The sequence below is a fragment of the Panicum virgatum genome, chromosome 7K (assembly GCF_016808335.1).
Source record: "Panicum virgatum strain AP13 chromosome 7K, P.virgatum_v5, whole genome shotgun sequence".
Taxonomy (NCBI): Eukaryota; Viridiplantae; Streptophyta; class Magnoliopsida; order Poales; family Poaceae; genus Panicum; species Panicum virgatum.
This window is the reverse complement of record NC_053142.1, coordinates 18,902,825-18,919,052: the sequence shown is the minus strand read 5'-3', so window position 1 is coordinate 18,919,052 and position 16,228 is coordinate 18,902,825. Positions and strand designations below refer to the sequence as shown.

Sequence of the window (16,228 nt, the reverse complement as noted above, 5' to 3'; positions counted from 1 at the left end):
AGGTGATTCCACGTGTCGCCGCGCCGGCGATCCTCGCTCTCCGCACTGTGCGTCCTTATCCCGAGCACGGAGTCGTGTCCGTTTTCGCCATTCCCTTCCTCCCTCTCACTCACACCGAGCCGAGCTCGAGCTCAGTGCCACCGCCGGCGTCCACGCCGGCCATCCTCGCCGCCATGCCTCGATTCGCCGTGCCCAGAGCCGCACAACCTCGCCCTCTACCTCCTTTGCCTCATCCCTTGCCCGTTCGAGCCAATACCGGGCCGAATCGGCCCCTGCGCCACCGGCCGCCATTGCCGCTTCGCGCCGAAGCTCCGCCTCGCCGTCGATCTTCCTCTCTCGGCCCTCCTCCGTCCAAATTGATTGCGCGGTGAGCTTCCTTGCGCCGCTCTCGAGCTTCCTGACCCCGTTCCCCTCCTCTTCCTCACGCGGCCAAGCGCCGCGCCACCACGCGCACCGGGTTCGCCCGCCCGCTCTGGTCGTCGCGCCGCCCCGCTTCGCAACCGCCTAGCCCCGTGGCCGCCTGGGCCGCTGCGCCGCCGCCGTGGTCGCCATGGGCGCCGCTGCACCATTCTGAGCCGCCCCACGCACCCCTGTGCCCTGCCCCGCGCGCGCTCCGCTCTGCCGAGCCGCTCTGGCCGCGGTCCGGCCAGGCCGCATCGCTGGCCGGCCGCCGCCGGCGGCAGTGCCGCCGCCACCGCCGCGCCAAGCCGCGCGCCGGCCCTGGCGTGCGCGAACAGCAAAGCAGGGGAGGGCTGGGGCTGGGCCGGCGCCCACTGGCATGTGGGGCCCGGCTGTCAGCCCCCTCTTTAATGTTTTTCTTTATTTGTTGTTTTGGCTGAGAGTTTGATAATTCCTAGAAAAATGCAGAAAAATCCTAAAAATGCAAACTAAATTTTGTTAGGTTGATAAAATCAGGATCTTCAGTAGAAAAATATTTGTGCATGGTAAATGTCAATTTTGCCCCTGCTAAATTTATGGTTTGTGTTTAAGCTAATTTATTTTGTATAGGTTGTTTTGTTTGTCTAAAAATCCTGAAAATTTTATGGTAGCTTACTCTTTGCATGTGTAGTCCACTGAAAAAGTTTCAGGTGCATAACCTATGTGCATGTGTGTGGATCTGTAGTGTTTAATTCCTTTTCTAGGGTTAAATTAAATACTGTCGATCGTCAGTAAATATTGGAAAATTTATGTGGCATGCTTTATCAAAATCTTGTTATTTTGATAAATTTTTTGTTGCTAGGTTATATCTGCAAGTCAAGTCCTTGCTTTTACTTGGCTCCTAGCTAATCTTTTCTTTTGTTTTTTGTTGTATTTAATTCTTTCATGTATGCATGTGTTTTTGCAACAAAACAAGCCCCTAGATAATTTGATCCATGTTGTTCTAGGGTTGTGTTTAATCCTTCGAAGCGAGTTTAGTAACTTTTGCTTGATAGGAAACACTTCAGGCTAAAAGACTTTTGAACCAGGAATCCATCTCAGCGCTGAACCATCCGTTTTGAACCATAGTTAGGGCTGTTGCTCTCCATTTTTATCCATGCATTCTTGTATGTTTACTGCATTGCCTTGCATCATTTCATGAGTCTCATGCATGGCATATTTTAATCGTATAGACGTGGAAACCGAAGTCGCCTACGAGCTAATTGCTAAGCCGGTCCAGGAGCCTTCCGCAGGAGAACCGCAACCAGGAGAAGTTGTTGATCAAGCTCCCGAAGAAGCCACTAACCCTGCTGACCTGCAAGGCAAGCCCCGAAGCATATCCCTTATTTTAATTACTCCATGTTATATTTAAAGTATTGTGCATTTACGTTCAAGGAATTGATTGGAACCATAGATGCATAATCTAGAATACCCAGTGTCCTTACTAGTGTAGTTATCGCTAGCACCGCTATGCTTAAGTAAACTCGGTAGAAGACGGGTGATTCCCTGTCACCCGCGAGATATAGGGTTGTTACTTCAGGCAGTGTTTTGAGAAATAATGCAATGAGAAGGAAATTGGAGACCGGGCGGAGCGAAAGTTGGACATGATTATTGAGTAAAGAAAGTTGAGTCTCCGCCTGTGTCGATTGAGGACCATTCTGTTGTTGGCCCTTTGACTGAGGATTGAACAGTACTAACCACATGCCGGAAGTAGGAGGTAGTCGAAACCGGTAAGCTCATTACCTTAATTGCGTCGGAATCTGAGTCTCGACCTGCGGTGCTGGGTAGGGTTGACGGATGGTGAAGTGGCCCACGGGTTCACTGGGTGTTCGCACGTGCGGGGCTCATCATCCGGGTGTTTGCCGGCTTGATTCAGACTTCGGGGTAATTATGGGAACAGTTGACGTGTGTGGCCCGACGGGGTTTTCACGTGTCGTGTGAGTTAGGTCCACCTTGCAAGGTTAAATCGGATCGATTCGCCGTGACTCGCGGATATGAGAGCCTTGGTCAATGTGTCGCATCGTAGTAAGGATTGAAAGGACAGAAAGAGAAAAGATGGTTTTATGTTGTTGTTCTTGAGAAGATAATATGATTAACCATGAATGCTCTAGAGAACTAGGCAAACCTAGTTTCTAGCTATCAACACAATTGGAGCTAAAATATTGAAAGTAAGGATCTAGTATTAGTAGCTTTTCAGCAAAATAACCCAGAGCCAAAGAGCTGTGCATGTCTAGATAATGGGCTAAGTATACCCATAGACGGGTAAGCCTTGCTGAGTATTAGAGTACTCAGGGTTTGGTTGTAACCCTTCTGAGCAGGCTGTTTTCTGGAAGACTTCGAAGAGATCGGTGCGTCCTGGATTGGTCAGCCTCTTCCTCTAGGTTGGACGGTCGAGTGGGTTCCGCCTTCTCCGTGAAGTGAAGGCAGGTGAGCCTCACATCAGTGGGCAAGATGTGAAGCTCTTCTTTGTCATCGACGTTATCTATCGTACTGCATTTTGAAGCTTGTTTCAATCTGTTTGTGTTTTCCGCTGCGTTTGAACTCTGTATTCGAAATGTAACCCTGGCTTGTGAAACTTTATTGTAAATTAATTTTGAAGACTTTTGTTTAACTCTGGTTTTAAGTTAAGTTTGAAAATTTTTGTTGCTGGTAATAACCTGTGCTCGTTTTTTTGGCGAGAGTTCCCGTGTAATCGATCCTAGTTATAGCAGGTAGTCTGGGTATACTGGTGAAGTGCATTAGCGAAGGATTAAGTTCAAAAGGTTGATTAGTGCACTTGATCGGTATTATTTGGACTGTTCTGTGACAATCATGCCCTGTTGCATCTGCTGAAACTGAGCGTCTGTCCTCTGAGTGACTCTGTCAAGTAGGCCAACAAACCACTCCTCAGATGCAGCACGCTCTAGAGCAGCCTCCCTCTGGATGGCAGTGAGCCGGGCCTCTGTCGCGAGCCGGTCCTCTCTCTGCTGACTGACTAGCTGCTGGAGTAGAGAGGTGAGCTCGGACGGCTGAGTCACCTGAGACTCGGAGACAGTAGTGACTGCTGGCTTTCTGGATCCTCCTGCCTCGTGATCGTGAGCAGCTGGTGCAGGAGGGAAGTACTCATCGTCCTCAGAGGAGTCGGTCTCGATGTCTGACCAGTGGATCTCATCGTCTCCTCCAGGAAGCTGTGCCTCTGCCTCAAGTAGTGCCTCATCCTCCTCGGCCACTCGGGCCTGAACCTCTGCCGATAGCTGTGTCATGGCAGCTCTCTCGGCCTGTCTGCCCCTCCTCCGGTCCTGGGGGAGCAGTCAGACGGTACACTGGGAACCGGGGAGCCTCATCCTGACGGTAGACATCGCTGATGGGTGACTCAACTGGCACAATCATGGAGCAGATGAAACTGATCCAGTGGGCATATGGAAATTGGCGCACAACACCCATCCCATTAGTGATCACATCCTCGATCTCAGCCAAAATAAAGTCCACAATGTCGAAAGGCTCATGAGTGAGGATATGGAGTAGTAGTAGCTGTTGCAGTCCTGTGAACCCCTCTGGGTAGCCACTCCTCGGTAACAAGGTCCTCCGGAGGGCCATGTGAACTGTGTACGCCTCTGGGGTCAGCAAGTTGGGGACTCTGGCATACGAGGCTGGGAAAGGCTGGCGGAAGCACCGAGTGATCGCCTCGTGAGAAGGTGCTATCCCACCAATCAACGCCTTGCGAGGTGGATCTGCGTCCCCCTAGACTCTCTTGTGAAGGGAGACATCGACCAAGTCGACTCTAAGGATTCGTGCAATCGTCGCCCTCGTCAAACCAAAGACCTGGCCTCCAAACATGAAATGCACGGCTCTGCGCTCGGGAGCAATCCAGGCTGTGGCATAGAACACTCTTACCCAGTCCTCAATGTACCTGTTCTGCTCCATATCAAGCAGTCTAGGCAGTCCTCTGAAGTGAGAAAAGTGCTCTCTGACATCTTCCTCTCCTACTGCAGTCCTCAGAGAAACCCAGTCGAGCACTCTATGTGGAAAGATCCGATGTCCCCGCCTCTGATAGGTCTCTTAGAAACTGGCCTGAAGAAGCGTCCAGAACCTATGGTCAACCCTGCTGTCACGGGTCACGGGGAACTAGTCTTCCTCCTCAACGCTCCACCTGAGCCTCTTGACCTTAGCCGCATTGGCTCTGGTCAAGTTCTGGAGCAGGACCCCTGGCTCCAGATGCACGACCGTGTCCAAACGGAACACTGCGCACTCGGCCTCTAGGGCCACGCCTCTGCGAGCTGCTGCAGCTGTGGACCTGCGAGGCACTGTGGCTGGTGACCACCTCGCGTCCTGGGCCCGGTGCGACGCTCGGTCGTTGGTGGAGACTCTGCTGCTGCGGATATCAGTTGAGTGCTGCCAGAACGTCTTGGAGTCGGTGATCTCTGAGTACTCTGTCCCTGAGACTGCTCTGATTGCGCTGCATCTGAATCTGAGCTATCTGACCCTGCAGCTGCCTCAGACGCGGCCCTGATGGCCCTGCCCCCTCTGACTCTGCCCCTGCCTCTGCCTCTGGCTGGCTACTCCCGGATCCCAAACGGACGAGCACGGCCTGACACCTGCTCCTCGGCGGCCTTGGCCACCATCTCGGCCCTCTCGGCCTCCCTCTCTGCATGGGTCCACTTGCGGACCGGCTTCTCGACCATGATCTCCTTGCCCTTCCTCTTCTCGCGGCCCATCTCGGTGAGTAGTGGTGAGAACGCGGCTGCAGGTGTGCTAAGGCAAGCGTGAGGCGACGCAAAAACGGCTCGGACAATTTGTCGAGCAGCTTGCGTGCGTGGTGTGGATGGAAATGGAGCGCGGCGTTCGATTGCGAGGAGCTGTGGTGGCGTGCGCTGTGTGGAAAGCGTGGGTGTGCTTGCGTGGACGAGCTCCGGCGAGGATGAAGGCGGCGGTGGCAGCGCAGTTGGCGGCGGTCAAGCGAGTGGGCGACGCAGAGCGGGCGCGCGGGCGGCGCGGAGTGGCGAGCGCGGGCGCGTGGAGGTGGCGCGGTGTGCGGCGGTGGTGTGGACACACAGCGGCGGCGTGGACCAGCGGTAGTGGCGGCGTGGAATGACGAGCGCGGGCGCGGAGCGAGCGGCGGCGGCGTGAAGTTGGGAAACCGAATGAGGAAGAGAGGCCGGCGGCGCGGGCAAGAGACATATATGACATGTAGGCTCCGCGATTTTTCTTAACACCAGTTGATCCGTTGCTTAGGTTTAGAACGCCGGTTAAATTCATCGGTTTAGTTCACCCGAGACTCCAGCAAAAACTCATCTGAACACTGGTTGAACCGATGATGTGAAGTTTGATCTCGCCGGTTGAACACTGAAATCATCGGTTGATTGCTAGGTCAGAACTGTGTTATGTTCACCGGTTGATCCGATGCTGTGACAATTGCATACGCCGGTTGAATGCTTGGATTTGACTGAGCTGAGATAGAACTTAGTTACGCCGGTTAAACTGATGGTGAAGATTCATTAAACGTCGGTTTAACCGGTGAACCCGAAAAACCTTCACTCAGATCACTCTTCTATGCTAAGACCAATAAACTTATAAAATTCAACTAAACTCAAGTTAATGGACTTGTTTAGGCGACTTTACCCGTCAAAATATTTAGGATAGCATACTAGCTTAATAGTTTTCTTTTAAAACACAAGGAAAAGCCGCAAAGCGAGACAAAGCGCCAAATAAAATGTATGAGCCATGTCATAGGAATATTGAAGATAGAGAGCTTCAAACTCATCATGACATGACTCACTAGGCAATAATGCACCTAACACTTTGCTCTATTCACTTCTCATGAATTGAGATTTTGCATATGAAACAAGTCTCATTTTCATCAAGTGATCTCCTTTGTGACCCTTACACATGCAATGATGGTGCAAGCTATAACCACATGCGAGAGAAGGGTAAACATGAAGTGCACATCTATATGACAAGAAATTTAAGTTCTACTTGTCAAGTTTGAACCCATGGGAAGCTTCTTCATGATGAACCTTTCTACAAGCCTAGAGGAAAACAAGTGGACCACCACCTCTAGCTAAACCCATGCTCATCACTATCTTACCATGGTTAGACAAGTGTCCTATATGTATGCATTTTTCTATATGACATGGCAACTTACATGACGTTTGCCGCATCTAATACATTAAGCTCATTCCTTAGCCTAACAAATGTACTCTCGTCTAAGGGTTTTGTGAATATATGCGCTAATTGCTCCTCGGATCTCACACCTTGAAGAGATATGTCTCCTTTAGCTTCGTGATCACTCAAGAAGTGATGGCGAATATCAATGTGCTTTGTGCGAGAGTGTTGAACCGGATTTTTGGCAATTTTTACGGCACTTTCATTGTCACAAAGGAGTGGAATCCTATCTAGTTTCACACCAAAGTCCAAAAGGGTTTGCTTCATATATAGGATTTGGGCACAACATGCACCGGCCGCTATATATTCCGCTTCCGCGGTGGACAAAGCCACGGAATTTTGCTTCTTACTTGACCAAGAAACTAGAGAATGCCCAAGCAAGTGGCAACCCCCGGAGGTACACTTGCGATCCACACGGCTTCTGGCAAAATCTGAATCCGAGTATCCCAAGAGATCTAAGCTAGCGCCCTTGGGGTACCACAAGCCTATGCTTGGGGTGTGCTTGAGATACTGAAGGATCCTGTTCACAGCCGAGAGGTGTGACTCCTTTGGGTTTGCTTGAAAGCGGGCATACAAGCACATACTAAACATTATATCGGGCCTAGATGCGGTAAGGTAAAGCAAAGACCCTATCATAGAACGATAGAGGGATTGATCAACCGGTTTACCGTCCACATCCAAGTCGAGATACCCATTGGTTGCTATGGGTGTCTTGATCGGCTTGCATTCATCCATCTTGAACTTCTTCAAGATATCTTTAGTATATTTTTTTTGATGGATGAATGTCCCTTCCTTCAATTGTTTGACTTGAAAACTAAGGAAGAAGGTCAATTCGCCGATCATGGACATCTCGAATTCCCTAGACATCATGGTAGCAAACTCATGGCTTAGTAAATCATTAGTTGAGCCAAAGATAATATCGTCAACATAGATTTGACAAATGAAAAGATCCCCATTGACGTCTTTTGTGAACAATGTGGTGTCCACCCTCCCGATCTTGAAGCCTTGCATGATTAGGAAGTCATGAAGCCTCTCATACCAAGCCCTTGGAGCTTGTTTGAGCCCATAGAGTGCCTTGTGCAACCTATAAACTTGTTAGGATTCCTCGAATCTTCAAACCCGGGAGGTTGCTCAACATAAACAAGTTCGTTAATAAAGCCATTTAAGAATGCACTTTTCACATCCATTTGATATAATTTGATATTATCATGAGAAGAGTAAGCAAGAAGCATGTGGATAGCTTCAAGTCTTGCAACCAGAGCAAAAGTTTCACCAAAATCCAAACCTTCGACTTGAGAAAACCCTTTGGCCACAAGTCTTGCTTTATTGCGTACCACCACCCCATGTTCATCTTGTTTATTTCGGAAGACCCACTTAGTGCCGATAATGTTCTTGTTTTTCGGAGGAGTTTCGAGGACCCAAACTTCATTGCGGGTGAAGTTGTTCAATTCTTCTTGCATGGCCATCACCCAATCCGAGTCCTCAAGTGCTTCCTCTATGCTAGTGGGTTCAATACAAGAAACAAACGAGTAATGTTCGCAAAATGAAGCATGCTTCGAACGAGTTCTTACTCCCTTGGAAGGACTACCAATGATTTGATCAATTGGATGATCCTTGGAGATATGACCATGCTTCACTAGCGGTACATGCGTGGATGTTTGTTGAGGTGGATCATGGATGACTTGTGCTTGTGGTGGAACATTTTGGTCTTCTTGTTCTTGCACTTCGGGTGTTGGCGTTGGAACACTTTCTTGAGATTTTAGATCATCTTTTTCTTTATGTTCATCCACTTGGGGTGCCATGGAGGTGCTTGGTGTAGATGAGGAAGGTCCTCCCCCTTGATCATTTCCTTCATGCACCTCTTCCGGCTTGATATCCCCAATGGACATCTTCTTCAAAACTTTTTCAATCTCCTCATCACCTACATTGTCATAGTCAATAACCTCCTCTTGGGAGCCATTAGATTCATCAAACTCCACATCACATGTTTCTTCAACTAACCCGGAGGTTTGATTGAATACTCTATATGCTTTTGGAGTTTGATGCATAACCAAGAAAGAATCCTTCATCACATCTACTCTCAAACTTACCGAGCCTTTTCTTCTTATAAATGAAGCATTTGCAACCAAAGACTCGAAAGTAGGAGATGTTTGGTTTTTTCCCGGTGATGAGTTCATATGGCGTTTTCTTGAGGAGTCGGTGGGAATATACCCGGTTGGATGCATGGCAAGCCGTATTGATTGCTTCCACCCAAAACCTCTTGGACGTGCCATAATCATCCAACATTGCTCTTGCTATAGTGATTAGTGTTTTGTTCTTTCTTTCCACCACTCCATTTTGTTGAGGCGTGTAGGTGGAGGAAAACTCATGCTTGATACCCTCTTCATCGCACCATTCTTCAATCTTCATATTCTTGAACTCGGTGCCGTTGTCACTCCGGATCTTCACAATTGGGGAGTTGTACTCCCTTTAAACTCTTCTTGCAAATGTCTTGAAGACTTCCGGAGTTTCACTCTTGTCGCCTAGAAACATGACCCAAGTATAACGTGAAAAATCATCAACGATTACTAGACAAAAGAGGTTACCACCAATGCTCTTGTATGCGGTTGGACCAAAAAGATCCATGTGAAGTAGCTCGAGCGGCTTAGAGGTAGACAACATCGTCTTGATGGGATGATGTGTTGCAACTTGCTTTCCGGCTTGACATGCACTACATAGTTTGTTCTTGTCAAAGGTGACATCCTTCAAGCCGGTGATCATCCCTCTCTTGTGGGCTTTCTTGAGGTTGCTCATGCCAATATGAGCAATTCTTCTATGCCAAAACCACCCAAGCGACGACTTGGTGAAGAGGCATGTCATGGAGTTTGTTTGCTTTAAAGAGAAATCCACCAAGTAAATGTTGCCATGCCTAAACCCCGTGAATATCAAATGAGTGGAATGTGAAGCTCAAGGTGGCTCTCAACAATAGAATGAGTGTTGCCTAGTGTCAAGAGTGTTCAAAATGACCCATTGGAGGGGTATATATAGGTAGCTCACGCGGATAGAGCCGTTGGAGAAAAGCTGCCAGAAACGTACGCAACGCCGGTTAATTCGACGGCCCTCCAAAAGTTATCGTCGGTTTAACCGATGAATGTAAACTGCCCATTTGAAAAACTAGCCGTTACAGCTCGGGCAATTTAACCGACGTATCATCTGTTTCACCGGTGAGTGTAGTTGTCCACTGATCAACTGAAAAACCAACTCTCTGGACAACTGCACCGACGCTAACTCAAATCCATCGTCGGTTTAACTGGTAAGTATAAGCTTAGAAATCCCTAGAAAACCAACGTTCTGGACAACTGCACCGACGTTAATTTCAAATATCGTCGGTTTAACCGGTGTACTCAGTGTCCATGCTTCAGTGACAGCGTTTAACCGACATATAGAAAATTGATGTCGTTGATTAAACCGGTGATAAGACTTTTTCCTGATTTTGTCTGTTTTGATTTGAGTCTTGAATGAAATCCAAATATTCTTGAGATATGAGTTGAATAGCACTTGTTTGAGCTTCCAAGAACCTGAGTGACCAATATGTGCATCTATTTTTTGATTGACCATGTCCATGCTCAAGTTACTTGGCCTTAACCCCTCTTAATAGTGCGATCTCTACAAAACTATAAAACCTATACTAACCTAAGTGTCCTTCTCAACCTTGCGACATTTAGGACTAGAAAGATTGTTAATCTTGTTATATACTTGAGTTGAATACCAAGATCGCCTTTTTGAATGATAAAATTTAGGGGCCTCTTTAACATATGATCCAATGAGCGATAAGATTTCATTAAGCTGCACAAACTCATTAGTCACAATAATAGTTGTCATTAATCACCTAAACATACCTAGAGGGCCTAGATGCTTTCAATCTCCGAGCGGCGGCTGCAACCCGCCGGGGCGGCACGGAAGCCGGCGACGCAGGGCTTCGCCAGGGCAGTGCGAGGGGAGCCCCGCCTCACCAGAGCGTCGATGGCGGGAGGTGGATTCGCGAGAAATTGAAAACCACACCCCCTCCACGATCTATTACGGGTTGGAAAAACCAACCAGAAACCGTACGTGCGGAGAGGTGACGAGGGTGAAAAAGTGCGGAGAGGTTCAGGGGTTGGCTCGGGTATGGAATACCTTATTACATACCCAGGGTATCTAATAGAGCTAATATATATATATATATATATATATATATATATATATATATATATATATATATATATATATATATATATATATATATATATATATATATATATATATATATAGCATGCAGGGGTCGATCGATATCTGTATCGATCGCTTGCTTACCACACCACAAAGGCACAAACACACATCTCTATTATCCTGCAGAGGAGAGCTAGATAGCTGCGGCCATCATCAGGAGCACAACTAATGGATTGTTGTGATCGTGAGTGCGCGGTGGAGGAGGTGGCGCAGGTGTACGAGCGCATCAAGATCCAGCAGCCCTTCCTCCTCCGCCACTGCTCCTCGCTGCCGCCGTCGACCGCCACCCAGCAGCTGGCCCAGACCCACAGCGAGGCGCTGCGGGCACTCAACGTCGCCCTCTCCGTCATGAAGCACCAGCACCAGCAATCTTCTGCTGCTCCAGCGACACCAAGCATCAAAGCTGAGCCGCCCAGCCATGGCGGAGCAGCTCCCTGCTATCCGGAAGCAATAACAACGAGCGCGGCCAGAAGAGGCAAGAGAAGAAGGTTAGTAGTACGAGTTAACAAAGCCATCTATATATCGAGTGTTGCCATACATGCATGTTTAACCTTCTTTAATTATCCTTAATTTCCTTCTGCAATTACTAATTGATTCGTTCCAACGACTACTATGCATTTCAGAACAACAATGGAAGAAGCAGCAGCAGGGAAAACCTCATCATGGGCAGGCTTGACCACCGTGCCTTACGAGGACGGCTACGAGTGGAGAAAATACGGCGAGAAGAAGATCAACGGCACCAGCTTCACAAGGAGCTACTTCAGGTGCACCTACAAAGGATGACACTGGCTGCCTCGCCACAAAGCACGTCCAGCAGAAGGACAGCAGCGACCCTCCCGTGTTCCAGGTCACCTACAACAACAAGCACACCTGCAACAACTGCACAACCACCACGGCTGCCAGCAAGAGCAGCGACAGAGAGATCATCAATCCTCATCCTCCAAATAATGCTGCCGTGATGATGAATAATGTTGTCAAAAGCAAGAACCACCGGTGCTGGTGCTGCCTCCTCTTGTCGAGGCCTCCTCTTCCGCCCTTGCTTTCGATCGAACGCTGCCGTCGTCGTGCCAACATGATCAGCCATCATTTCCTATCGGCGGTATGCAGCCGCCCTGCGGTACCGCAACAGATTATCATGGCCTCCATACGCCATCGACCACAAGTTCATGCATCTCCGGCGACTCCTGCGATGGATATTATTATTCCGCAGGAGGAGCAGACATGATGGCAGCATCACCTGGACAAGACTTTCTCCCCGATCTGGAGCTTTTCCTCCTGTGTGAAAGCTTCAAGGACTATTGTCACGACCTAAATGTTAAAAATGTGATTAACATGTAATTAACATCATAATGAGCATCATCAAAGCATAATGGAGCATGGTTTGCATCTGCATGATTGTTTTAAAGGTTCAAATTTGAATTGTTTGAATGTGTGCTTGTGAAGGAAGTTCAAATTTTGCTATGCAACTTGGCCCCTAAAAATTTTATTCAAATACTAGATTTCAAATGTTGAATTTAAAATGTTTTTTCCGGATTTTATAACCTTTGAGCCGAGCCACAAAATTCTTGCAATGTTCAAAAACAACCCTTTTGTTCTTTTTGTTGCAACCAATCTACAAAATATTTTTGAGTGATTCTTGTTGCATCGTGATCTTGGTGATTTTATATCTTTCCAGAAATTTTTCCCATGATTTTTGGAGCCCGGGATCATCTCATTTTTAAATTTCCAAACTTCACCCGTTGATTATGCTCCCCGGGCCCACCTGTCAGCCACCTCTTTCTTCCTCACCCGCCTACCCACGCGTCGGTTGGGCAACTGGGGCGGCGGCGCCACCGCGGCAACTGCCGAGTGGCCAGTGCGGCCCAGACCTCGAACCGCCGCGGTGCCCGCTCGCCTCTAAAACCCGGCCGGCCCCTTCATCCCCAAACCCTAGCCCCCCTTTTCCTCCATTGCCGCCTCTTCCCGAGCTCGGCCGCCACCTCCCGAGCTCGGCCGCCACCGTCGATTCACCCTTGCTGGTGCGCCGTGCTCTAATCCCTTGCATGGGAAGCTTCTCCACGCCTCCATCTTCCTATTTGAGCACTCACCCGCCCCTCTTGCCCGCCGGGCAGGGCCGCCGGCAAACCTCCTCATCCGCCGCCGCCCAACGTCGTCGTGCCGCCCCTGCGCCTTTGTCCTCCGCCGTCCAAGCTGCCAGTGAGACTCGCCGTGCTTTGGACCACCCTGTGCGCGTGCTAGCCCAGCCCCCATCCTCCTTGTCCAGCTCGACGCCGACTGCCGTCGCCGCCGTGTCGCTCCGCGCAAGCGCACCGGCCGCATCGTGCGCGAGCGCGTGTGCGCCGCGCCCCCACCTGGTCAAAGCCTCGGCCTTTCCTTGACCTGGTTGGGCTGGGCCGCCTGCCCGCGGGCCCCGCCTGTCAGCCTCGTGGCTGGCCAGCTCGGGTGGATCTAGCGTTTTAGGTGTTTTGTGATGTTTAGTTTGTCTGCAAACTTGTAAAATATGTACAAAATTGTAGGAACTTCGGAAAATTGTGAAACTTATTTTGTTTTGTTTCCCTTGTTTAGATCTTCTCAGGAAAAATAGTTTCGTGATGTTACTTTTCTTTATATTTATCTACGCTTTAATGATGCAAAAGAGACTTAAATACTAAACTAATTGTGTACTACTCGAAAAATGCGAAAATTAATTTTGCTAGGTTCCTGGTAAAATGCTATTTCCAGTAGTACCACTTGGCAAAAAAATTCTCTACAGTATATTAGGGTTTTAAGATGATTTCCTTTTCCTTTCCTGAAAACTTGTTAATGTATAACTTTCTGCTGGAAAATGGTAAGTTAGTGAAACCAGTTTTGTTAGCTTGGCTTTCATGTCTGGTACCTGGGGTAATTTTCTTAGATTTGTTTAGTTAAGTTTACATGCCTTTTCTGATTTATCTTGTACAAGGTAGCTAAAACTTGGGTTTATCATAAGTAATTTTTGGAAAATGCTTTTGCTGCAAATCCAACTTTCATGAGTTCCTTCCAATGCCCTCTGTTTGATGTATTTAATCCATATTTTATGCTTGTGGTGTAGTTAGAGTTTTATAATTCTTACCCAAGCTTCCCTATTAGTTATACGATAAAATTGCCTATCATTTCATGTGTTGCGTCTGCACATCCTTGCATGTCATGCCATCCTCTTTTCATGTCATATCACTCTTGCATAAATCATAGCATCATTCTAATGCATCCGATCATTCATGCATTATAGTGACCGAGCCGTCGGAGAGCGAACCCATCGAACCCACCGTGGTTGCCAAACTCGAGTTCGAGGTCGAACCCGAAGAAAACCAAGGCAAGCAACTATGCATCCTTCCTTGTACCTATTTAAATTGTTACCTTTAGTTATCTCATTTGGGTAATTGTGGGTTATGACTATTATGTTAAGTATTGCATTTTTGTACCTAATTTTATTCATTGCCTTTCCTTGGGAATTGTTTATCCTCATCCTTGACACTCATAGTTAATTGAATTATTTAATTTGTTAGATGCTTAGCCACGCATAGAGTCTTATATCACTTGATAGGAGAATATGGTCTTAGAGTCATCACACGCTTATGACGATCCTTGATTTGGCACTTGTTGGTTTCGGTTGACGGTTCTTGGGAGTATGGTCTCGGGATTTGAGCGGAAGGATAGGGCCTAGAGAAAGGTGTCTCGTAGGCATAGTCCGCTTGAGTCGTTTAAGGACCGTCCGTGGATGACCTCGGTTTTGACAAATTTGTAATGTGCTACCACATATCCGAACTAATGGAAAGGATGAGCCGACTACCTTCTAGACTTGGTCTTTGATGCACGTTCCTATCTACGTGGCCATGGGTGCTATGTAGAGAGGCTTAGGGATGTCTCCGGTGGACCTAGGTAACTCTCCGCGCAAGCTAGGCGTGATGTTCAAAGTTTGAGCCTTTTTGGGAACAGTTGACACTAGTACCCCCTTACCCCACGTGATCGGTTGGGTGAGTCGCATGGTCCTTGTATCGTGTGGGTAAAAAGAGTACACCCTTATAAAGTTTTAAATCAATTCGAATTGTCGCGCTCTCGGTTATGAGCAAGCTCTTGTCCGACGAATTCTTCGTACAAAGTTTCGGTTATGGTGGGTTATGGATCAAGTTACTTACCCAGTTATTTAATTGTCTTCTTGCAATAACTAAAATTTGTTTGCGGGATGGGCAAGGTTAATTAATTGTGCTAGGAGCTAGATGGTAGTGTAGAGAGCTCATGCTTGCGCAATAATAACTTAACCTTAAAGCCTCATTTTGAGCCATTGCATAATCCTTGCTTATTTATTTGTGTAAGACTTGCGAGTACCTTTGTACTCATGTTGCTATATAAACCAAGTGCAGGTGAGCCGGAGGTAGTTTTTGGTCACTTCTATCCCGCCGACCCCGGTGCGGAAGAGGAGTAGGTGTTTGTGTTGCGATGATGCTTTTGGAGCGAGATGCTTTTGTGTGTTGTGGTTTTATTGATGTTATCCGCTGCGTAGTAGTTCTTGAGAGAGCATGATGATACATTAAACTTTACTTTTCATGCACTTTTTATGCCACTCTCTTATACAATGTTGTAAGGATGTGAGACCTTTTAATTTCAGATTTCAACCTTCCTATGTTGAATTTGTAATAATTAAGTTATTGTACTCCTTTTTATGTTTAAAATTGCTCTTGTGGTTCGTTGGTAATGTATCCTTGTGAGATATGTGTGCATGATCTTGGGAATGCAGTGGAGCACATACCGGAACTACCAGGTTTAATGCCATTTTGGGTGGATGACGTGTCGGTTGCTCAAACCATTAGATGTGGGTTAACACGGGGCACGCTCTTGGGCGAGCACGTGTTAGCTCTCATCTTATGGGTGACGGCCGGTGGTTTGCCTAAAACGGTGTTAAATTGGGCGGTTCCTCACAACTATTAGTTAGCTAAAATCTTACAAGGAAAAAAAACTACTAGTACATATATACCTTAGTTTTTTAGATAATATGAGTAAAGGAATTATTGCTGCGTGCTACAAAGATAATCGAAGTACTCATATGTGTGTACCGCAACGCAGAACAAAAGCGGTGTGTATCGCGTGTGGAAAACAAGTGCTGACTGGTGATGATCCTTCTAGACTACTAGTATAAATAATAATGAACAAATTATGGAAGGACAAACGATATATTCAAACTGTAATAAAACAAAAGGAGGAAAAGGGCCAAGAGAGCAAATCTAGTGAAGGATCCGCGAAGCCTCTGATTGGAGTTGCACCTTTGACCGCGCGTAAGCATGACAAACACCATTTGATGTCAAAGTTAAGCATCACTCCTGATGTCAAAATTGCAGAAATGCTGCAACTTGCATGTCCGAATCAAAAGTGGGCCAGCCAGGCTGTTCTAGGTCAGAAATGAGCTCTG

At 47.5% G+C, this 16,228-nt stretch overlaps 1 pseudogene; it reads left to right on the top strand.

Moving 5' to 3' along the window:
• The first annotated feature begins 10,974 nt into the window (after window positions 1-10,974).
• LOC120639980 lies at window positions 10,975-12,031 on the top strand (annotated as a pseudogene).
• Window positions 12,032-16,228: the final 4,197 nt, after the last annotated feature.